Source organism: Plecotus auritus (assembly GCF_963455305.1).
Source record: "Plecotus auritus genome assembly, chromosome: 5".
NCBI classification, from domain to species: domain Eukaryota; kingdom Metazoa; phylum Chordata; class Mammalia; order Chiroptera; family Vespertilionidae; genus Plecotus; species Plecotus auritus.
Genome location: NC_137776.1, coordinates 106,017,883 through 106,042,601, shown reverse-complemented (window position 1 = coordinate 106,042,601; position 24,719 = coordinate 106,017,883). Strand labels below are relative to the sequence as shown.

Below are 24,719 nucleotides of genomic sequence, written 5' to 3'. Positions count from 1 at the left end.
GCCTCTGCAGGAAAGAGTCCCAGGACAAGGGCCGCTGGTGTGGGGAGGGAGGCATGGGGTGTGGGGAGGCAGACTCCCTCTCCTGGGGGCAAGGCCTGCTGCCTGCATCTGGCTCCAGGTGTGCAGCCTGCCCAAATCCTGCCCACCCAGCCCGGGCCTCGCCCTCCCTGAGGAGCCTGGCCCTCTTCAGCCTTCCCTGGGGCCGCCCGAGCAGAGCATTTGCCTCGCAGGCTGAGGGGTGGGAGCCTGGATGGGTCAGCATGCCCTTGAGCACGTAATCAGTGTCCAGAGTCAATGCCGAGCACCCGGGAGCTGTGGCAGCCACTCCATTTGGACCCAGCAACAGAGCGCTCACAGAACACAGTCAACCACGGATACACCATTTGTTTGTTCCAAAGTGAAAGGAACAGAACATGCAGGGGACAGGCCTGCAGGGCAGCTCTGCGTGGTAGACAAAAACAAGCTGTTTCTGAGACGTTCTGAGGAGATGACTGGGCCTTCCAGGGATTACTTTGCTCTATTTCTGTCTGTAAAAGTCCCCTTTTCGGGTTGAAAACATGTCTTCATGTCCCCTCCCTGGGTAAGAGGAGAACCGCCGGGGAGAAGACTCATTTGAAATCTTTCCCCCACTTCAGAGACGTCTCACCTGCAGGCACAGCCCTTCCCCTGCTCCTCCCTCAGCGAGGCCAGGCCCTCCTCTCCTCACACCCTCCTCTCCCAGCCTGTGTTTCCTTCTTAGTTGTTTTTTCTGTTCATTTCAAGTGTCCTCTCCCAGCTCCCCTGGCCCTGCTTCTGCCCCAAGGTCCCCCACGCAGGGACAGGGCGGGGTCGGGGCCCAGGGTGGGGTCATGGGAAGCCCTCAGCCTTCCTCTGTAATGTGTGCCCACACATCTACAAAGTTGTCTCTGGGGTTCTCCTCTCATCATGAGAAGGATCGCTTTGTTTCTCTAATGAGAATCTGAGATCACAGGCCGCCCAGGAGCCTGGGCTCAGCCTTGGTCCTGATGGGATCCTCAGGCGGGAATCAAGGGCGGTCCTGCCCTGCTGCCACTCTCCTTCCCCTCACTGCTCTGCTGTGTTCTTCTCTCCAGGTGACCTCCGCTTCTCCCACAAACCCAGGTCCCTGCCCAGGGCGGGTGAGGGCGGCCTGGTGACAGGCGTGCACAGTGTGTCCAGAAGCACTGGCTGCGACTGCAGAAGCTGCTGAGCGAATCTGCGGGGCGGGGCAGAGCCTCTCCCTCCAGGGGAGCTGTCTGCAGGGGGTGCCCCTGGCTCCCCCCCAGGTCAAATTCAGGCTTGGGTTTTCCTTCTCTGCCTGTGGTTGGGACAAACTTGGTGGGTGTTGACCCGGGGCAGAGATGGAAGGGAAGGCTGCTGGGTAGAAGCTGCAGAAAATGTGCTAAGGCTGGGGCTTGGGTACCATGAGGACAGGGGCTTGGGGACCTGGAGTTGTGGTGGGACACAGGTGGGGGGCACAGAAGGTGGGCTGCAGCTCTCTGGGCCTTCAGAGGCCCTCGGCAGTGATGGAGGGGAGGGAACGTTTTGGGGCCTGGATGGGGGCTGCCTTGCAGAGTCTCGCAGAGGACATGTGGGCCCCATGAATGCAGGGCTAAAGCATAACAGCGAACACTACATTCTTAGGACACAGCGCTCCCCTGCCTTTGTGCTCTTTTGGTGCCATTCTGGACAACAGCTATCAATTCTCCAACCCTGCGGTGTGTCCAGTGATTTGATTCCATTCTAACACTAACAAGTTGGCACAGCCTCTGCAGCCCAGGGCTCAGGGCCTGAGACTGCTTGCTTCAGATGCCAGGCACGGATCAGGGCCGCCACCTCTGATCAGCCAGCCATACTTTCAGAGGCTTCCAAGACCAGCAACAGGCTCAGTAATTCACAGGAACTACGCACAAAACTCAGAAAAGTGCCTTCCTACTACCACTGGTTTATTACGTAGGATACAACTTGAAGCTGTGGATGGAAGAAGAAATCCTAGGGGAAGGTCCTGGGTGGGGCTCCGGGCTCAGTCTGGGCGCACCCCTCCCAGCACACGGCAGTGCTCACCACCACAGCTCTGAGCCCTACAGTGGGGTCTTCTGGAGGTTCTATCATGTAGACATGGTTGCTTAAATCATCGGCCATTGTTGCATAGCTCGATACCCAGCCCCTCTTACTCTTATTTCTTATTCCACCACAATATTACATCCAGAAGAGACCAGAAGACGAATAAGCAGGAGGCAGTTGCCTGATTTAATCCTGGCACCGGGCACCTCCCCTGAATGATGCTTAGACCACGTGTGGCCACGGCAGACACATACTGGTTGAGAGCCCTGGTGGCTGGGCAGACCTACCCTTGATTCCAGAGGGAGTAGATGTTTTGAGGGGCAGAGAGTGTGCAGGAGCCTGGGGGTGAGCAGCTGCCTCTCTGGCCTGCACAGTGGCCACCTCGGCCCCCAATGGCCCTTGATAGGCCTGGCCACATCTCATATCCAGCTTTGGGCCTATCACCTCTCCTCTCTACAGGGAAGACACACTAAAGTGGGGGGCCACCTGAGGTCTCAAGCTGGGAAGGCTGCCTTGAAAGACACTTGGGTTCCAGTTCTCAATATTTAGGGGTTGGGAGACAGACCAGTGGGGCATGTGGGGGTGGGCACCTAGTTTGTGGTGTTTACCAGTTTCCATGCTGTAGATCAGTGGTCGGCAAACTCATTAGTCAACAGAGCCAAATATCAACAGTACAATGATTGAAATTTCTTTTGAGAGCCGAAAACTGACTTCTGCGCATGGGCCACGAAGTTTCAATAGCACTGTATGTGCGCGCCTGCACGTGGTATTTTGTGGAAGAGCCACACTCAAGGGGCCAAAGAGCCGCATGTGGCTTGTGAGCCACAGTTTGCCGACCACTGCTGTAGATGATCCATTGTGGCTGAGTTCCTGCTCCCAACTTGATGTGTCCAAGCAGGAAGTTGGGCAGAGGCCTGCAGTGCCCACCGTCATAAAGTGTGCTGCCAGACAATGCCGTGGACAGACACAAATAGCCCAGCAGGTGAGGTGGGGCGATGACGTGTGAGCACTTATTACCTTGGATTTTAATATAATGTATTTAATTGCAGGTGTATAAATTTTAATTTTTTAAAATATATTTTTATTGACTTCAGAGAGGAAGAGAGAGAAACATCAATGATGAAAGGGAATACTGATCGGCTGCCTCCGGCATGCCCCCCACTGGGGATTGAGCCCGCAACCTGGGCATGTGCTCTTGACCAGAATTGAACCTGGGACCCTTGAGTCTGCAGGCTGACGCTCTATCCACTGAGCCAATGGCCATGCCAGCAGCTCGTCCCCAAATCCATGAGCATTTGGCAATGGCTCCAGCCCCTGGCCCACGCCACCCCAAGCTGCTGGGCGCATGGCCGTTTCCTGGGTCCCTGGGTGATCTGCGCCAGAGCCAGCAGCAGTGGGTGGCTAGTGGCTTGGGGGTGGCCTCGTGCTCATTCCAGGAACTCTTCTTGGGGGCTCCTACTTGAGCCTCCATTTCAGTTTCATTTTTTTACACGATGTATTAATTTATACTTGTCCATTGCTTCTCCCATTAATGGCATCCAGGGGTGCAGTGCGCTGACGTGATGGGCAGAAGGAACGCCTGGATATTTTTCTGAATATGTTAAGGCATTTGTAAGTATACCTTTGTGTGTACACATGCAAGTGTACATATGTATATCCATACCTGGGTGGAAGCTTTTGGACTCTTAAGGCATAACTGGAAAAAAGGGCAACACTAAATTCCACTGTGTAGGAATGCCCCCAGGTCAGGGTAATGATCCGACAAAGAAAAGTGAAGAAGTAGTGACCAGCCAGCCAGCCTGAGCTCCTCCGGCGAGGGTGATCGGGGGCAGGCCGGTGTCTGGGAAGGCCGTGGGAGAGCAGCAAGTTTGTCTCATAAAACTGCATTTAGTTTTGTGTTTGCTTTGTGCACTTTCTGTACTTGTGCTATGTTTAACAATGAAACATTAAATATACGTTCATAAACATAAATATATGTATATACTGGTGTGTGTGTACATGTGTGTACATTTATATGTGCGTGCACATTGTTTATGTATACACATAAATATAACCATCTGCATTGGAAAACGGTTTGTCCCGGGCTTTGCAGTTTGTCCCGGGCTTTGCGGCTGTGCCCAGTTGCCTTCTGTGACGGAGGCTGCTAGGCCTGGCAGTGCTGCCCAGGCCAGGACTGGTCCCAGTGCGCCCTGCCCCCTCCGAAGGGAGCGGTGCTGCCGGGCAGAGCCCAGCCCACACAATTGGGTGGGGACTGCCCTCCTGACAGTGGGTCTCCACTCCCGAGTGTGCAGGGGAGCAGGCTGGGCCCCACAGCGCTCCTCGCGGGTGCTGAGGTCCCTGGTCCCCCCACCCGTCCTCCCGAGGAGGTGCACACCAGACTTTACGCCTGCAGCAGGCCCTCCTCAGGAGCGTGCTCCCTATCTAGGCTTGGAGGCCAGCCGAGTTGGGGAGCTGAGAAAACAGTGCTGCTTTCTTGCCCAGAAAGTGAAAATGGTTGAGAACAGGCTGAAAAAGGGGTCGTGTTAGATCCCCAGAGGAGAAGGTGGAAGCAGGCCAAGCAGCTGGTGCTCGCTCCCAGGAGGCGCTGCCCAGGGCCTGCCGGTCCTCCCAGGTCCCAGTGCCGCTTGGCCCTGGTGAAGGCGAAGGCGAAGGCGGTGGCTATGGCGGTAGTAGTGGCGGTGGCGGTGGCAATGGCAAAGGTGGAGCTGTGCTGCACACCGGTGGCCTCGGTTTTCAGCACGTGTAACTCCTGCTGCTTGTTTCTTACAAAGGCTGGCCAGGTGTGCCACCGGCTCCTCAGGGGACTTGCTAGGGGCAGTCAAGTGCTGTTCTGACTGAAGGCTAAGCGAGTCACATCCTTGTTGTTATAATAAGGCCACACTACTAGTACTTACAAGTTCATTTCTTTGCTTTTTTTTTTCTTTTGGTTTATTTCATCTGTAATTATGAAGGTAAATTTTTTTCTGCTGTTTCATCATCATTTTGGCCAGATTTTTGTTTGGCTTGGTTTGATATTTTATTTATTTAAAATATATTTTTATTGATTTCAGAAAGGAAGGAAAAGAAAGAGAGAGAGAAACATCAATGATGAGAGAAAATTATTGATCGGCTGCCTCCTGCACGCCCCACTCTGGGAATGGAGCCCGTAACCTGGGCATGTGTGTTGACCAGAAATTGAACCATGACCACCTGGTTCATGGGTTGACTTTCAACCACTGAGTCACACCAGCCAGGTATTGGTTTGGTTTTTAAAAGTGAGATCAGGAAGCTGTTTTTTATGAAGTGCCTCCTATGTCCCTTGCTGTCCTAGGTGTTGTGCCTACATTACCTTCTCTAATAACTTTACATAGAAATCTATGTAAAATAATGAAGAATAAACAATGGTTCTTAATTTTCTTTCCCAGAAAAAGTCATTTCTTCTTGACCTGTGATTCAGGATATGCCACAACCATTAACGTGTGTTAGGATTTATAGGTCACACTCTTGAAGCACAGTAGCTGTCGTCTATGCTGACTTCTGGAACTTGAGGTATTGTGTGTGGAAGGGAAAAGCAGACAGCAGATTCCTATGCTGATTCTAAGAATCCTCATGGGAAATAGACTGCACCCTCCGTAGCCTTTGATCCCATCAATGTTATGTGTTGTCTTTCAGCCTCACTGGGTTGACATCACTTTCCCACGTTACTCCTTCAGTCAATATTTGAAGGCCTATTTCTGTAAATATCAGGAACTGGTAGAACTCCCTGCAACAGAAACCCTTGACCTCCAAGTGCCATGATGAACAGTCCCTGGCCAAAGCTCGAAGCAGCTTCCTGGAACTCGTGTGCTCAGACCAGCAAGGAGAGCCCAGCGATGCCAGCTGGCCTGCCTCCTCCACGCACAGCCTGACCTTCAGAGAGCAAACAGTGCCAAACACACCTCCTCTCATGTGCCCCACTCCCGTTAGCACCACCAGCTATGGCCGGGGAGGGGGGTGCGACGCCTGCTACTCCGTTGCAGCACCAGAACGGAGCCCCCAGTGTTCTGGCGGGTGGCCTGCTGAAGCTGGCTTGAGTTTGACATTGCCAAAGTAAACTAAAAATCAAGGCTCAAAGACGTAATAAAAGATCTCATTTTTCTATATGGAACTTAAGATACACAGGGAATAGGGAACAACTTTTCATAAAGGATAGGACCCTTACATTGTTACCTTTAATGAAAAAACAGTAACAGTAACAAGAATAGGACTGCCAGGCTGCCCTCCCCGTCAGTCAGGGCACACTTCTCTGACCACACAGACTCCGGAGGAGTGGGCACTGGGGGGTGGGGGGTAAGGGGGGCAGCAGCAGAGCCACGCCCCTGCCATGCTGCATGCTGTCTTCCTGCAGGGCCGCCCCTGCTCCCTGAACCCAGCGCTCTGCCCTCACGTAGCAGGCAGCCTGTGACGCTGATGGAGCCCGCGCCCTTCACAGAGGCTCCCCCCCCTTCACGCTGCCTGGGCTTGCCTGCTACAGGCTCAGAGTGGCCCCAAGGCTCTGCTTCGTAAACAAGTCTTTAGTAAAACGTTTTCATTAGGAGAGTAATCTAACTAAAATCCCATCAGTGGGGGAAGGATAAAAATACCACCCAGATCCAGGACAAGCTGAACATCTTATATCCCCAGTGAACGGGCCCCACACAAGCCCTGCCCGCACCCAGCGCCCCTGCTGCCTGTCCCTTCCACTCCGCAGGCTCCTCGCTCCAAGGAGTGCCGCCGCCAAGTGCCCCAAGGTTCAGCTGTTTCATTCTGGGCCCATTCTGCTGTGGTCCCAATGCCCCAGGGAAGTGGGGAGCAGGGGCGGGCCTGCAGCCTGTGAGGGGTGCGGTCTGGAGACTGAATTACTAACTGGTGGGCACGCACAGTGACCATTGTTACCATAGAAACCCCATGGAGAGATGCCCTGGAGTCTGGCTGACCCAGGCAGATGCATGTTCTTCTCTTACATCTCTCGTTACTTACTACTTGGTCCTGTTACATTGTGCTGGGTCTCCTGCTGCAGTGGCAGAGCTGAAACAAATTCATTTATCCCTCTGTCCTCACGTGTCAGGCTGGTATCCCTTGTGCTTGTGATACCAGCCGGCTACGTAAGAGCACCCTCAGCTGCAGGCCGGGGCACCTGCCTGCTGGCAACAGGTGCTGTGCTTAAGACCCAAACCCCAAACCTGGATTTATCGGGCCAGCTGCTTCGTTTTGGGGTGGCTATTTTTCATCTATGAAGGGGTTGGAGCGTTTGAAACCTTATCCTCGCCTGAAGGACAGCAGAATCTGCCTTTGCTGAGGGCCTCACGTGCCAACAAGAAGGATCAAAAGGATCTGCGCTCCTTGCCTCAGCTTGGAGACCAAAACGTCAAACCAGCCAGATCAGTGCGCCAGCGACAGGCATTCAGGAAGCGCATGCACAGACGTGGTCTGAGGCTCTGGATGAGTAAGTGTGTTTACTCGCCGTTGGCAGAGTTTGGAAAACAAAACGTGAGTGGCAAACAGAAACGTGCTTTTCTGCTGAACTTTGTACAACGGGGATGCTGGCTTAACGCCAACAGGGAGCATCGTCTCACCAATGCGCCCCAGGAAAACGGGCAGCTTTCCCTCCGGGAGAGCCCCTGGGAAGCAACGTCACTGTGCTCTCACCCCAGTCCTCAGGTCCCAGGGTGTCTTAGGAGCGGAAGGGCAGCGCCTGGTAAATAGCTACCCACTCAGAGCCTGATTCTCCCACCGTCGCAGGTGCCCGTGACCAGGCGCCAGTGCCTGCTTGTGGCTTCATGCACTTGGGCAATGTCGAAATATGTTTTTCTTTTTCAAATCGAAAAAGGCCACCGACTCATAGAAAACCAGGCAAATACAGAAGAGTAATTAAGAATATGCATAATTGACATATAATCTCCTTACCTACAGATAACGATTCTATACATTTTGGAGTGTTAACTCCTCTCAGGGCAGAGGCTAGGATCACTAAGAGCCCCCTGGCTGGGTTGTGGGGAGCGCATAGAGGGCGGCTTAGCTGCATCGTGCTGCACGGTGAGGGCTGAAGAGCCCGCTTAGCAGACTGGACCGGTCACTCACTGCTTGCCCTGCCTGGGAAGGAGTGGAGGCCCAGGGACTGAGGAGAAAACCCCGGGGGCACTGGACTGGGCCGCAGCGCCTCCCTCCCCCAGAGGCTGCTCTAGGCACTTGGAGCTCAGAAGCTTCCAGAGGCCAGCGGGAACAGGGACGCTCTCAGCATCCTTCCGCAGTCTGTGGGCAGGGACAATAAGGTAGGAGGGTCTGTGGTATGGGACTACTTCTAATCACCCCATGAGCAGCTGGGGGGACAGCACCAGCGGAGCTCGCCTGCCGCCAGCCAATCCCAGGGAGCCGGGCACTGGGCACCAGTGGCCACATGCGGGACAAGACCTGCGGGGCCCAGGCGACCCACTGAAGCAGGAGTGGTACAGTAGTGCCTTTTTAAGCCACCAGGTTTGGGGTGTTTTGTAAATCAGTAGGGTGCATGCATGAAAATACTATGTAATTTGCCAATACAGGACGTTTATTGTTTCTCGTCTCCTCCAGAGCTGGCCTGGACCTCCCGCAGCGGCTTCCTTCTCCCTGACGTGTCCCAGCGTCTCCACCGCACCCGAAGCGCAACACGTTCATCTTGTTGTTTAGGGAGGGTCCCTATGAGCATAATTCACTCGTGTTTTTTAAAAAGTGAGATTGGGTGTTGACTTCCATTATTTTTTCAGAATTTATCATGATATGGATATGCCATGTGCTGCTTGGCGCTCACTGAGGGTTAGAGAGTGCAGTCTCTAATCTTGTATGGCTGGACTAGACCTCACTGAGTATGAGGGGGACTCTGATGATGAGCTGCATACTTTGCCTTCCTGCTTTTGGTGTAGGATTTTACACACAAGTTATTTTTCTATTAAAAGGGGTTTACATTTATCTTTCACATCTTTTAAAAATATTTTTTATTGATTTTTAGAGAGGAAGGAGAGGCAGAGATAGAAACATCAATGATGAGAGAGGATCACTGATTGGCTGCCTCCTGCACGGCCCCTACTGGATGGAGCCCGCAACCCAGGCATGTGCCCTTGACCGGAGTTGAACTTGGGACCCTTCAGTCCACAGGCCGACACTCTATCCATTGAGTCAAACCGGCTAAGCTCCGACTCTCCCCTTCACGTCCTGCGATCTGAGCCTCTGCCTCCAGGGAGGCGGCTGTAGGTACACAGGGGAAGGGGACTCGATGCTGAAATTTCAGACCTTAAGATTCCAGCAAAACCTCCTTTCACTGAAGTGTTCAGGTCACAGCCCCAGCTACATGCCCCTGTGGTCATGTCCCACCTTCTGCTTGGCTGCTGCCATTCCCTTTGGTAGAAAACAAGAAGGCCGGCCACCACGAGCTCCCTCATCACAGGGCCCCTGCCTCGCTGCCCCATTCACCCTCCTAAAGAGGCTCTGAGCTTCTCTCCCAGCACTCTGGCACAACTGTGGGGTTTGCCCCACACCACACACGCAATTCTCCACCTGTCTGCAGACGCAGCTGGTACCAACGACTCCATTCCATTCTGACACTGGCAAGAGTTGGTATAGACCCCACAGTTAAGGGCTCAGCCCCCCAGACTGCCCCCTTCAGATGCCAGCCACCAGCCCCAGGCCATCACCTGCACTGGGGTTCCTGTAGGCCTCCTCAGGCTTGGAGATTCCCTGGAAGGGCTTGCAGACTCAGGAAAGTGCTTTACTTGCTATTAGTGGTTCTTTGTAAAGGACACACACCATAAAGAGCCAGAGGGAAGGGAGCTGCAGGGCGATGGGGACACTCACCACCCCCCAGCCCCCCAGGGCACCACCATCCAGTGCTCCCTGTGGTCACCAGCCCAGCAGCTGGGCAAATCCTGTCCTTCAGGGTTTTTTAAACTTTTTTTTTTTTTTATAGAGCTTCATCACATAGGCATGATTGATTAAGTACTATAATTGGCCATTGGCGATTAACTCAATCTCCGCCCTCATACCCCTCCCAGTGGGAGGTCAGGGGGTGGGGCTGGAAGTTCCAACCTTCTAATCTTGTCTGGATCTTTCTGGCAGCCACTCCCCAAGCTGAAACTGCCTATGGGCCCCTGAACTCCAGTTATCTCATTTGCAAAGAGAAGACACTGTTAAGACGCTGCAGGTTCTGAGGGTTTAGGAGCCAGGAACTGAGGACAACAACCAAACACACATACTTATGGTATGGCAGTGGCCACCTTGGAAATGCTGGATTCCTCAAGGTCCCTGAGCTGGAATTCCCCTCCTTCCATCACCAGGTGGGCAGGGTGGGCCCATGCTTCTGCCTCTATGGACCCCGGCAGCCTTTGAAGCTAATCGTTAGAAGCCGTCTTGGATCTCCTGCTGTGGCCACAGGTGTTTAGGAGGCTACAGGATGGCTGTGTTGCTGGCATGTGCCTCCTGTGCTTTTCCTGAGTACCTGACCTGGGCACTGAGGATAGGTGCATGTCACTGCTGCCTCTGTCTGGAGTGTTCTTCCCCCTTCACTCCTGGAGTAGATTGGGTTGTTGCACACAGATCCCTGCCTTTCCTGCACACTTGGTGTAGAGTTCACAATCCTATCTCAGGGACTTCAGCGTTGGCAGGCCTGGGCTTTGGCCATGAACTGTGGGCAGAGGGAGTGCCGGTGTGTTGGTTCTGAGCCACGTGGGGCGTCACCGCTGGTTTCTGCATGCCCTTGAGTGCTGGCTGTGTCCCACAGTGACAATGTCTCATACAGCCACTCACCCAAGGAGTATGCCCTGCACGCAAGCCTGGCCGCTGGCCAAGGCCGGCAAGCCACAGCCTGCTCACCCAGCCAGAAGAGATGCTGTCGCTGCCATGGAGTCTGAATGGTGACCTGCAGCGTCACTGGACACAGCGCCTGCCGGCTCGCTTCCTCAGCTATTTTAAGTCCCGATGGGCAGGCCTCTCTCTCTGCTGGGAGCGCCCATCAGAGTACCTGCTGAGTTGCACCCAGTTTATCGTTCGCGCTCGCAGCTACCTCAGGGTGAGAGAGTTTGCTACCAGGTAGGTCTTTGATAACTGGTTGTGTACTGTGCGATTCTGTTATGAGTTGATGACCTTCAGTACTTGTACTTTTCTTCTCTACTTAGTTTTGGCGTTTGAGATTGGACATCTTGTTGGCATCTTTACCAGAGATGAGAGGGCAAGGAAGAGACGATGAGCTCACGCTGGTCAGTTCAGAGACAGTGGTGGGGAAGAAGACCGACTCCCGTTCCAGCGTGGTCCAGAGGCTTCTGTGTAGGCCTGTCTCCTGGTTCCACAGAACAGCCCACGCTGGCTGAGAGAAGTCCTTGTACCACATTTTAACTGAATCCACATTTGCTGCCTAAATGATTGGTGCTTCCAGAACATAACAGTGGCTTTCAGTGGCCACGATTCTAATGCTGAAAACTCTCTCTCATTACCTTGAGTGCTCACAGCCAACATAGCTCCTGATTTTGTAGCATGCCTCCTGACCTCACGCTCCCATCACACAGGCAAAGGAGAGATCTTAGTTTAGGTTCCCTGGAAGGAAAAGTGTGAGTGCAAGTAGTTATTTGAGAGGCCAGGCTGCCAGTGAATGCGTGTTCCAGACACGGTAACCATAGTGGGTGCTGGGCTCAGCTCCACCGGGGAGCTCAGGGACCCTTGTAGGATGCTTGCTGAGAAGTACCCACCCGAGGGAGGGCTGTGCTGGTAACACACTGACTCCCACTGCCCTTGCTGAGGGCTGCTGGGTTCCTGGCCCTTCCACCTGCTTCCTGATGCCCACAGTGCCCCAAGACATGCCCACAGGCACGCACGGCCTGAGGGGTGAGGAGGGGTGAGCAGGGTGTGCACCTTGTGTAGAGTACTTGCCTGTTACAATGCAAATATAAACAATCTATGTCTCTTTAGATTTCAGCTGTGTTGTTTTGATGGTAGAGTCTTTTTTGAAAGAGAGCTTCACCTTCCATATTTTCCCTCCTCTCCCTTTTTCTCTCCAGTATGACATGAGGCACATACGTTTTTGAGGCCTCTGAGTGGAAGGGGAGGCAGGACTTTAGACCTGGTGTCCTTGAACTCCCATCTGCTTTCTTCTCCTCATCCATGGGCTCTGGCTGCATCTGGCTCCCTGAGGTGTTGTATCCACATGCCCATGGGGTCCTTGGTTCCAGGAACAGTTACCCTTGGCTGGCTGAGCTCTGGGTCTGAGGCCCACAGCCTCCCCGAGCCCAGCTGTTGCAGAGCATGTGGGAACTTCAGGTCCCTTTGAGGACATACGTAGGGAGACAGAAACACTGCCTTAGGGCTCATCCATCTACCCATACCCCTCCACCAATGTGGTGCTCTTTCTCCCCGCACCAGTGCCTGGCTAACTGAGAGTGCCCTGGGTTTCAAAGGCAGATGTCTCTTTGATTTGAGTTTTCTCTCTCAGCTACTTACCATCCCTCCTCACATCCCTAAGTACCTCTGGAGGAATGGCGGACACGTTTGTCTGCTCACTGCCCTCTCGTGCGCTCTCTCTCTCTCTCTCTCTCTCTCTCTCTCTCTCTCTCTCTGTCTTTCTCTCTCTCCCTCTCTCTCTCTCTCTCTCCCCACTGAGGCCTGACGGGGGATTTTGTTTTGTGTCCTATCCTTAGTTTGGCTACTGCAAACCTTGAATGTCACATTGCCCAGGTCTGGCTCCTAATGGAAACTTAAGAAAAAATAATGAAAATCCGTGGCTTATGAAACAAATGTCTTGCTTCAGATTTGAAAATCTTTCTCTGGATGTCAGAATGTAAAGCTGCATCCTTCTTCCTTTTTACTAGCAGGGAACCTAAAGATCCCGGAAGGAAATGAATGTCTTTGGCAGGGTAAGAGCGAGGTCAGTACAAACATGCAAAAGAGAAACGAACACTAATATATTTCAATAATATTGCAGTATTGCTCTCCATTTCATTATAGTCTTTATTTTTTTTGAAAAGCAAGACATGTTCAGGAAAAAACCAATCAATCTTACTTATTCCCTCTTCTATTTCCTCTATCCATCACTTGAACTTGCCATAAATTCGCTTTGAAACTGGATATAGTGGTGACAATGCAAGCCTCTACGAGAAATAGGAAACCAGTTCAAAGTGACTGGAGCAGGCCCGCGGCTGCGGTAAGGCTGACGTGCAGCTCAGAGAGGTCCCAGGGCGCAGGGCCACCAGTCCGCAGTCTCTGCAGCAGCTCCCTCACAGCAGTGTGTGTCCTGTGGCTCTAACCCATGTCCAGACACTCCCTTTCCAGGGGAGAGGCACGCCTCCCTGCCACAACTTCCTCTGACGAGCGAGGGACCTGGAGTGGAGTGGACAATCGAGTTGCCACCGGACACTGCCTTTCAGGATGGAGCCTGCACCCTCCAGCAGCCAGGAGTGTGGGCTAATGCCCCTCACGCCTCCTGGTTGCACTGCGGGAAGGAGGCTGCCTTGCTTGCGGCTGTGCCCGTCCTTGGGATCCAGCTGTGAGGCATCCCATAGCCAGTGACGCTTCAGATGTTGGTTATTCGCATCAACTCAGCACCTGTGTCCAGACACCTTTAAATGTGCATGCTCTCCCTTCCTCCCAGGAAGCGGGCTGAAGGAGAGCTGCTCTGGCTCTTTATTCTATAAACAGCCCAGGGGTTCAGGCCTGTCGCCTGGAAGCATTCCGCCCTTGCTTCTTGGTCGTCAGGGTCACTCTTGACCTTACAGATGAAGTTTGCTGACTTCTGTGCTGTCTTTCCCCAAAGGTCTGTGCCAGTTTACTCAGTTAATTCTACTCAAGGTGCTGGTCCAGAGTGAGAAGAATCTAGGGTTCTTCTGGATTCTGACCCAGAAATTCCCCCAGGTGACATCTCCCCAGTCGGATGGGAAAGAATTGGGCCAGGTGCCTATTCCTCAGCCAATGCCTGATGAGAAGAATGGGTGTCCCTGTTGGATTAAACCAGTTTGGAAGATGGAACAGATATAGGGAGCCAAGCAAATGAGCACACTGTGGGCTATGGGAAGTCTGTGACTAGCATGCCGCCTTCCTGATGCCTCTGGCGCTGTGATGGCACCGGGCTGCGTGGGTGGCAGCTGCCTTGCGCAGGGGGCGGGCTGCGTGCCTTCCTGGCACCTGCCCCTCGAAGCCCAGCAGCTGCTGGCGTGGCCAGTGCCTCATAAAGGCTTATATCGGCGAGGCCCTCTGTCATGTCTGCTGAACATGTGGGTGAACAATTTAAATTTCTAAGTGCTATAGTCACCCTCTATAAAAATAAGCCTTCAACGTTTAGTGCCTTTGAACCTTTAAAAATTTAGCAAGTTAGCCCTGGCCGGGTGGCTCCATTGGTTGGAGCATCGCCTATACACCAAAAGGTGGTGGTTTCAATTCCTGGTCAGGGCACATATCCTGGTTGTGGGTTTGATCCCTGGTTGGGGCATGTGCGGGAGGCAACCTGTCGATGTTTCTCTCTCTCTCTCCATTCCTCTTTCTAAAATTAATTTTAAAAAGTTAACAAGTTAAAAAAATACCACAGGTGAATTCAGGTCTCGAGCTTTTCTGCTCACTGAGGATTTTACTATCATGTTAGGATTTCAAGGTACCAGCCTGGAAGTCACCCGTGTGTTGCTAGGGACTCTAGTTCAGAGGATGTACTGGGAGTTTTAAAAAATAAAGAGAGACTCTATAGCCAAATGCGTTTCATAATGTTCAATAACAAGGAAAAATGGGTTGCTCTGCCCCGGGCAGCTGAGTGCCGCCCCCACCTCACCAGCAGCTGGGAGAAGGCTGTGTCCTCCTGGCACACCCCGCCCCCCTTCTGCTGCGGCCCCTCCCTACAAGCAAGCGCTGCCACTCAGCAGATGCACAGCGGGTCTGAGTCACACCTACTGCAGGGCCCGGACTGTGCCTTTTCAAACCTGAGAGTGCCTTTAAGGTCCCAGTGTCACATAGACATGCGGGACTTTCTGCACAGGTGCAGCCTGCAGCTCAGGGTTTGTCTATCCTAGTCAGGAGTCAGAATTATCTACCTTTCTGAATTAAACGTGCATTTTTTTGGGAAAAAAAAGAAGTCAGAATTAAAAGATCTTCCGTTAAATGACATATCCAGTGGTGCTCCCTACGGGGAGGGGCCGCCGGCCTTGGGCGTCTGCCCACTGTTTCAGTGGCTCTGAGACCAGGCTCACATGCACTGGCACCGCACGCTCTGCCCGTCCTCTGTCAGGGGTGTCTTGTTTCTGTTTCCTGGCACGACACTTGATCATAATACTCCTAGTAATCTGGTGAGTGTTTAAGAAATCAACAGCAGGATTCTTTGCAAATTGCTAAAGATCTGCTGACAATGTGTTTTTTCAATACATCGACCCAAATGATGCATGCTTAACGGTGGACATTTTTATAATAAATGAAATAAAAGCAGTTATGCTATGCAGCTTTATGAAAGTTTGAATCTTTTGATTACCTCCCAGTAGTTTTGTTTCTTTCTGTGTCTTTGTGAATTTTTGCAGGTTTCAACAGTGTAGGTGGGCAAAGGAATAGAGTCGGGGACATCAGAGGTGCCACCTAGCAGCGGGGTGTGAGAATGACCCGGGAGGGACTGCAGAGCAGGCTTTCACGGTGGGTATGCAAAGTAATCTGGAAACAAAACCTCCTTGGAGGAAGAAAACATCCAGTATCGTATTGCAGCTGCTCACTGCACCCCTGACTAGGTCATGGAAATCGCCCTAAGAACACGGTGGTTTCGAAACGGCTCAAGGCCCAGGAATGCACTGCGTTGAAGCGTGTACTGCAGGTCCTTCTTGGATCGCATCCCAGGACATTATTTCTAGAAAGGCATCAATAGCCTTGTCACTCTCTGTTCAGGACATGGCTGGGAGGAGAGGCTTGGAGTGCCACAGGCTCCCAGTTCTCCACCCTGCCGGGGGCAAGCACTGATTTCAATGTCTTTCCCGGCTGGGCCCTGGTCCATGTGGCTCAGTAGTTGAGTGTTGTCCCACACATTGTTAGGTCACCCGTTTGATTCCCAGTCAGGGCACATGCCCTGGTTCTGGGCTTGATCCCCAGTAGGAGACAGTTGATGGATGTTTCTCACATCCATGTTTCTTTCTCTTTCTCCCACTCTCTTCCTCTGTATCTAAAATCAATAAAACCCATATTTAAAAAAATAAACTCTTTTCCAGGTTGGGAGGGAAGTTGAGCAAGCTGCCTCCTTCCCCTGTTCAGGGAGTGGACAGTGGCTGCCAAATGGGCAGAGCCCAGGGCAGGGTTTCAGTGCTGGAAGGCCTGGCAGACCCAGTACTTACACAACAAAACAAAACAAACAAAAACAAACAAAATGCAGTTAAAGGACAGAATGTCTCTCTCTGGGTATCTACTTTCAGAAAAATGTGACCCTGATGACCAAGAAGCAACGGTGAAATGTTTTCAAGCAGATAGGCCTGAACCCCTGAGATAAATTTATAGGAAGAGCCAGAGCAGATCTCCTTCAGTCTGCCTTGCCAAAAATGGTTTGGGATCAAAATCTAGTTCATTGTCTTTCAAGAATCCTATCATATCCTAAGATTTTACCAAAGAAGACAGATTTCCTTTGATAATTCATGCCTAGTTGGCTTGAGTCCCAGGAATAAGGTGTGAATGAGATGTCCATCATCAGATAACCTCTGAGCAGCGATCACGGACTGTGCCCAGGTGCGTGGACTGAATATTTGTGTCCCCATCCATATGCGGAAGCCCAACCCCAATGTGACTGTATGTGAAGACGGGTCTTTACAGATGTAATTAAGGTTAAATGAGCTCATAGGGGCACAATACTGCTGGTGTCCTCATGAGAAGAGACACACCAGGAGTTCCCCCCGCCTCCACATGCACAAAAAAGAGGCCCCTTGAGATGCCCGCCTTCTACATGCCAACAGAAGAGGCCTTGGAATAAACCTGCATTACTGGGACCTCGACCTTGGATTCTAGCCTCCAGAACTGTGATAAGAGCATTTCTGTTGTTCAAGCTGCCTAGTCTGTGCTATTTTGTTATGGCGTCCCGAGCTCACTAATACATCACACGAGCAAGCACGCCTCTCTATTGGTGCCTGGGTACTACTGATAATGATAACAGCACTGATAATAGACTTACCATTTAGTGATCACTTGTTATGAACCTGGCATTGATGATCACTTCTCCTTTCGTAGCGGGTGCCTTTCCCTTCATGCTCTGGTGCGTCCTGGTTACAATGGTAGGGAGTCTTGCTTGTCGTCATGAGGGCAACATGCCCATGACTGAAACCTGGGCTGAAGCCTCAGTTTTATATATTGCATCTCCCTTTAGATTTATATAAATTTAACAGATTATAGTTCTATTTTATTTTAGTATTGGGGGCTTATGGAAACCCTTGTGGTAAAAGCTGATCACAGGAGTGTTCTGGGTTCATGCGTCTAAAGTTGTGTTTGTTCAAGGCTATCCCAGAGGGACTGATGTAATGTGGTCACTTATGCCATGGGTGTTGAGGGAACAGAAGGAAAAAGTCCCATCTGGAGATCTTTCCTGCAGCAATAACATTTTCCTCTTTAACCACTTCACTCATCTGAGCCTAGAAGATTCTAGACGATTCTGTGTTGAGTAGGTGATCCCTTGACTCTTACGCTACCTGCTCTATCCCAATGGGGAGCTGAATGGTAGCTAGGAACAGGTTGTGCCACATGGGCCATGGGACTGGTGCCCAGACAGAAACGAGGGTGCCAGGAACTGGGTCAGAGCTGAGGAGAGGAGACGTGGCAGTGCCAGGGCCTTGCCTCATCGGCTTGTAAAGCAAGATTCAGATTGGATAATGCTCTTTGCTCCACTTTTCAAATGGCCCTTACACAGGGCTCTCTCCCTGCTTTAAACCCCACCTCCCCTCTCTCACCACCCTCTTGCTCTAGTTCATTTCAGCCATTACACCATGCATGTCAAACTCAAAGGCTAACACGGGCCAAATAAATCAGGTTTAAGTTTATGTGGGCTGCAAAAAAATAAAAGCTTCAATTTTCATAGGAACGTAGATTTATTTCGATAGAGATATGCTGAATATAAAGGGCTGAAATAAATCAGTAATCGATAACATAAAATAATAGGACATTTTAATAAAAATTAATATTTTTTCTTGAACATAAACTTACCAGGCACTAAATAACTTCACAAATTAATAAGCATAATGCAAATAAACCTATTTTTCTTGTTCTCCGAAAGCAAAATATTTCCTGTTGTGCACACCAAACAAGTCAGTCCAAGACTAATGATGTGGCAATCAGCTACCAAAATATTCACTGCCAGTATTAATGGAGAGAAATGGTGCGCCTGCATGTAAGGTGCATGAGGGAAATGAATGCAACACGATTATAGTAATCAGTCATTAGTGAACGATGTAGTTCGTTATTAATAGCTAGAGGCCCGGTGCATGGGTTTATGCACTGGTGGGGTCCCTCAGCCTGGCCTGCAGGGATTGGGCCGAAAGTGGCTCTCCGACATCCCCTGAGGGTCCCGGATTGTGAGAGGGTGCAGGTCAGGCCGACGGACCCCACAGGTGCAAGATCAGGGCCAGGGAAAGACGGAGGGAGGGTGTGTCTGGCCTGTCTAGCCCAGTCCTGGTTGGCAGGACCCCAGCAGCAACCTAACCTACCAGTTGGAGGGTCTTCCCCCTGGTGGTCAGTGCATGTCATAGCGACTGGTCAAATGAATGGTCAGACACTTAGCATATTAGGCTTTTATTATATAGGATTATGTATAACAGGGTATTGTAAAAAATTAAGTTCTGAAATTTTTATTAAAATGTTTCTTACATACTGTTATATTGGCTGGGCTGCAAAAATATTTGTTGTGAGCCACATGTGGCCAGCGGGCTGGGAGTTTGACATGCTTGTGTTACACTCTTAGGCCATTTATGTGGCTGCCAGTCCTGAGGGTGGACGAGGCAGATAGAGCCTCCACATTGCACCATAAGGTTTTTTTCGATAAAGTTGCCAAGCCAATCTTGCTGAACCATGTTTACCCCTCTGTGGTCATAGGTGACATGTCACACTGCCATGTAGCTGACCCATTAGGACGACTGGGGACAGGGCAGCATCACTAACATCTCAGCACAAAGGTAGACCACAACCCATTAGGAGGCTGCTCTCCTGGGTAACGCCAGCACTGCCAGGCATTTCCTAGTGTAGCCTGATCCCTGAGTAGCGTCAATTTGCAAGAATGAGCCCTTAATCTTTGAGCACAAGCCACTAATTTTATTTCCTTCCTAAGCATAGTCTCAGCAAGTTGCGCTTATCTGGAAGACACTGGAGCAGGTCAGCATCATTTCACTTAAAAAGCCAAGTTCAATAGGTCCTGGCCAGGTAGCCAAGTTGGTTAACTGAGCATCGTCCCTGTATGCCAAGGTTGTGGATCCGATCCCTGTCAGGGGACATACAAGAATCACTGTCTCTCTCTCTTAAATCAATCAACCAATTTTTTTTTAAAGAAATGGTCTGATTTAAAAAAACCAAGTTCAATCGTCAATGCTACCAATCTGGAGTGGCTCTAAGACTAAGGAGAGCTGTGCTCCTCTCTAGAATCTGTGACTACTTTGTTAAATTGGGCCAACAATGGAACTGGTAGCTTTTCTTGCTTTGGTTGGCATCTGTGTAAGAACTGGAGGCCTCAAACTTGGGTCTAGAACATGTGCCAAAAGAATGGCTCCAAAATCTATTAGGGACAATGGAAATTTATCAACTGTAGCTTTCGGTTTGAACTAACATTTTTTCCCATTCCTATGCCATCTGCCATTTTCCTTTTTATACCTATGCTCCTCTCCTCATCCATCCCATCCTCCTTCCCTCCCTCCCTCCTGCTTTCCTGCCTTCCTGCCTTCCACCAATATGTCATATATGCCAATATTATGCTAGGTCTCAGAGAAACAAAGATGAGAACTCATGGTTTCTGTCCTCACCAAGCTCCTTGTCTTCTCAGTGAATTTCTGTTTGATTCCTGACTTATTTTTTTAAAATATGGAACGCTTCACGAATTTGCGTGTGGTCCTTGTGCAGGGGCCATGCTAATCTTCGCTGTCTCTTTCCAGTTTTAGTGTACTTGCTGCCGAAGCGAGCACACTTATGGTAAACACTGCACTGCAAGTCTGTACAGGGACCGTAGAGCCGCACAGAAGGCTGCCTGGGGAAGGCGTGGACGGTTGCACCTGGGAGGGCACCAACTTTGGGGGCCACTGTGAGCGTGGGGTCTCATAACCGGCACCAGCATGCCCAGGATGGGTATCAGTGGCCGTGAGAAGCTCAGAGGGAGAAGCTGAGAGACACCATCTGGTCTGGGCGGGGAGTGACCCAGCCCCAAAGGCAGTTCAAGGTCTAAAACAACAAGAGGGCCGAACAGCATCGGTCAGAGAACAGAACCTAAGGGGTGGTGGTTGGCACCCAGCAAACCCTCAGAAATGCTTTTGCCCCTTTGAGTAACTGGAAGGTGAGCAGAGCCACCAGGGGCAGTTGCGGGCAGAACGTAACGGGATCCCTCCGCCACCGCCCGGTCTGGTCCGCATGCTGGGGCCTGCGCGCCTCAGTCGTAGGGCAGCAAGTTCATTCGCAGTGACTGGGTGGTGTCATCTGATGGAAAAGAAAGCACAACACATGGACCTGCGAACATAGCGCCCTCTCTCCTTCTTCAACGTTTTGGGACTCACTAACCTCAAAAGAAGATATGAAAGCATCAAGCACAGAGGCAGGTGCAAAGTAGATACTAAATTAAATAATCCAATGAAAATTAGCTGAATCAGAAAAGTGATAAGTTCCAAATCTCAAGTTCACCTGAGAGACAACCACATCACCTTGCGTTAGTGGGTGGGGAATGAAGCACAGAAAGTGTCACCAACTTGTCCAAAATGTCCAGCTGGCCAGCCCGAGGCTGCTGACCACCCAGAGTAACTCCCATGGTGCTTCTCAAAGGGGAATGTGAGAGGGAAGGATGGCCTGATGTCTCTGAACATGTTTTTTAGTAAGAACCTGTGTCTTTCCCTCAAGGTATTATCTAGATCAACCTAGAACATTTTATCTTTTTTCCCTATAGTCCTCTAGAGGTGAAGGGAAGTGGAGGTGGAGAAGGGGCGGTCCATTCCGATCATCCTATATAATAGAAGCCTAATATGCAAATTGACCGAACGGCAGAATGAAGGGTCGCTATGATGCCCACTGACCACCAGGGGGCAGACGCTCAATGCAGGAGCTGCCCCCAGCCCGCAGGCCCCAGGCTAGCCAAGGTGGGTGCCAGTGGGGGCCCTGATAGCCCCGCCTGCTGGTTGCCCAACAGAGGGAGGCGACCGGCAGCGGTGGTGGGGCCGGCGAACAGGTGGCACCAGGCCGCCAGGCAAGGCCGGTGCCAGCAGGGGCCCCCCCATCACCTCACCAGTTGCCCCACAGATTGGCCCTAATCACCGGCCAGACCTAGGGACCGTACCCTATACACTGGGAACAGTCTCTTAGATTTAAAAATTAAAACCTGGCAAGGCTACTCTAACAGTGAGAAAACAGGATGATGCAGCGATGACATGCATGGACTCTGGCTTGCACATTTTGTGGTCAGCCCTGATTCTGACACTTATAACTGTGTGACAAAGCCAGTTATATAACTTCTCTCTGCTTCAGTGTTTCCACCCATAAGGTAGGGGAAATGGTACTACTGCCTCAGAGGATCATGTTATGTACCTCTTTTTATAATCAGGGCAAAAAAAATGTAGCTGCCCATACAACAACAAGATGCCTTTCACCTGTATGAAAAGTATGGACACTGGTACATGCAGCGTCCCGGATTGTGAGAGGGATGTCCGTGTCCGACTGCTGGTTTAGGCCCAATCCTGGCAGTCGGATATCCCCTGAGGGGTCCCGGATTGCAAGAGGGTGCAGGCCAGGCTGAGGGACCGCCCCCCCCCAACGCCCACCCCGTGCATGAATTTCGCACACTGGGCCTCTAGTTTAGTTATAAATGTCCAGGGGTTGATCCCCTGCTCTCCCCCGCCATCCTGCGAGTTCCCAGATACGTGAGCCTACCCCTCCCTGTGTCCAGGACACATCCACGGACTTCATCATCCACGAAGTCCTTATAGCACTTGGTCCCAATTTTTTCTCACTAAATGGTGCTCCTGGGTTTAGCGACCATTTGGAGGACAACGTGGTTCAGTGAGGAATGGATGGACTTGAAAAGGAGCAGCCCCACCAACACTGCAAGAGGCCCAGGCAGGTGTCTTGGCTCAAGGCTCCTGGCCCCACGTTTGTGAACAGATGTCAGAAGGAGGTAGTTTGGGGTCTGGAATGTATTGAGCAGTTTGTAAGTGCTGAAGGGAGTTTGAGATCCAGGATCTTCCACATCCTGCAACTCACAACTGGTGTTTCCTTCTGCTTGTGCAGATGCCCAGCGGTGCCAGGTCTCACCGGGCACAGCCTGCTGAGGGCCACTGTGGCACACGTGGAAGGAAGCATTCAGCCCAGTGAGTGCAAGGGGTCCTACTGGAATTCAGCTAATGCCGTGGAACAAAGAAGCTACACACACATATATTCAGAGATGTGTCTCCAGGAGCAGCTAGAGAGAAACCCAACACATGCCTCTCTCAAGATGGGCAGACATCTGACAGCTGCCAGCGCCCGCAGACCACTGGGCATCCCTCCCTGGGCCCCGAGCTCACAGAATGCTGATTGCTGCAGGGCTGTGCACGAGGGCAGGGCAGGGCATGTGAACTTTCAAATGACACACACACACAAGAAACCCACCCTCAGCTCCATCACTTGGCCTGTGTCTTGCGGCCAGTTTAAATGCAATTGGTCTTGTATTGGGTGTTGTGAGCCCACACGCTCCCACCACTAAAGGCCCCCTGGACAGATTCCAAACTGAATGCATAGACCATGGGAACTCCTGGTGCGTGAGCTGAGCCCTTGTGTGTGGACCTGTCAGCTACCCAGATGGGCTTCGGGCTGCAGCCACGCCAGAGGCAGGGTGCTGGGGGCTGATCCTCTCAGCTATGTCTTCCCAGTTTATTAGATGAGTAGCAACATTTTCTGCTAATAGTTTTAATTCTGCATTATTTTTCCTTTTAATTTTAAAAAATTACTTTTTAAAATTGTTGTAAAATATACATAACATAAAACCTGCATTAAATAACATAAGTCCAGCTTACTAAATTTTTTACCTAACATAAAATTATTTTTATATAAAAGAATATTTTCATTCTGGTCCCTAGAAACTAAAGACTGTACAGGATTTGGAAATGAGAGTGTGCCAAACACTGGCCTGGAAGCGTGGGCCACACTTTCACCAGCACACACTGTCTTAATTTCTATAAACATTATAGTAAGTTTTGAAGTCAGGTAGAGTTGGTTATACAACTTTGTTTTTGTCCTTCAATACTGAATTAGCTATTCTGTGTCTTTACCTTTTCATATAAACTTTAAAATCAGATTGTTGATATCCACAAATAACTTACTGGGGTTTTCATTGAGATTGGATTGAATCTGTAGATCAAGTTGGGAAGAACCAACACCTTCACAATATTGAGTCTTCCTATCCATGAATATGGAATATCTCTTCATTTATTTAGTTCTTTGATTTCTTTTATCAGAATTTTGTAGTTTCTTCATATAGATCTTATACATATTTGTGTTAGATTAATCCCTAAGTATTTCATTTTGGAATGGTAGAAAAGTAAATGGAAATGTGTTTTAATTTCAAATAGAGCAATGGAGCAGAATGGAGAACCCAGAAATAGACCCACATAAATATAGTTAACTAATCATTCACAAAGGAGCAAAGACAATACAATAGAGAAAAGATTGTCTTTTCCACAAATGGTGCTGGAATAACTGGACATCCACATGTACAAAAATAAATGTGGACATAATCTTACTCCTTTCATAAAGATTAACATGCAAAATTCAAAAGTATAAAATTCCTATAAGATAACAGGAGAAAATGTAGATGTCCTTGGGTATGGAGAGGACATTTTAGGTACAACACCAAAGGCAAAATTCACAAAAAAACTTTGTAAGCTGGACTTCACTAAATTAAAATTTCTGTTCTGCAAATGACATTGTCAAGAGAATGAGATCACAAGCCACAAACTGAGGGAAATACTTGCAAAAGACACATCTGGCAGAAGACTGTCATACAAAATATACAAAGAAGATTTATTTAGTTAGTTAGTTTTTAAATATATTTTATTGATTTTTTTACAGAGAGGAAGGGAGAGGGATAGAGAGTTAGAAACATCGATGAGAGAGAAACATCTATTAGCTGCCTCCTGCACACTCCCTACTGGGGATGTGCCTGCAACCAAAGTACATGCCCTTGACCAGAATTGAACCTGGGACCTTTCAGTCCACAGCCGACGCTCTATCCACTGAGCAAAACCAGTTAGGGCATGTACAAAGATTTAAAATCCCATAATAACAACACACACAACCCAATTCAAAAATGGGTAAAAGTCCAAAAAATACCTCATCGAAGAAGATATACATATGACAAATCTACACTAATAATAAAAGAGAAAGATGCTGATTGACCATACCTCCGCTACGCCCACAGCCAATCAGGAGTGATATGCAAATAAACCCAACAAAGATGGTGGGTAAATTTGCATATGCAGGTGGGGCAGGCAGTGTTTGACCTCGCCAGC

General features: G+C 50.4%; 1 long non-coding RNA gene across 1 annotated transcript; it reads left to right on the top strand.

The window, feature by feature from the left end:
- The first annotated feature begins 1,555 nt into the window (after positions 1-1,555).
- On the top strand, positions 1,556-6,178 carry LOC308248017. Its single transcript, XR_013960591.1, has 4 exons — positions 1,556-3,043; positions 3,604-3,672; positions 5,466-5,589; positions 5,713-6,178. It is a non-coding gene; the product is annotated as an uncharacterized lncRNA (long non-coding RNA).
- Positions 6,179-24,719: the final 18,541 nt, after the last annotated feature.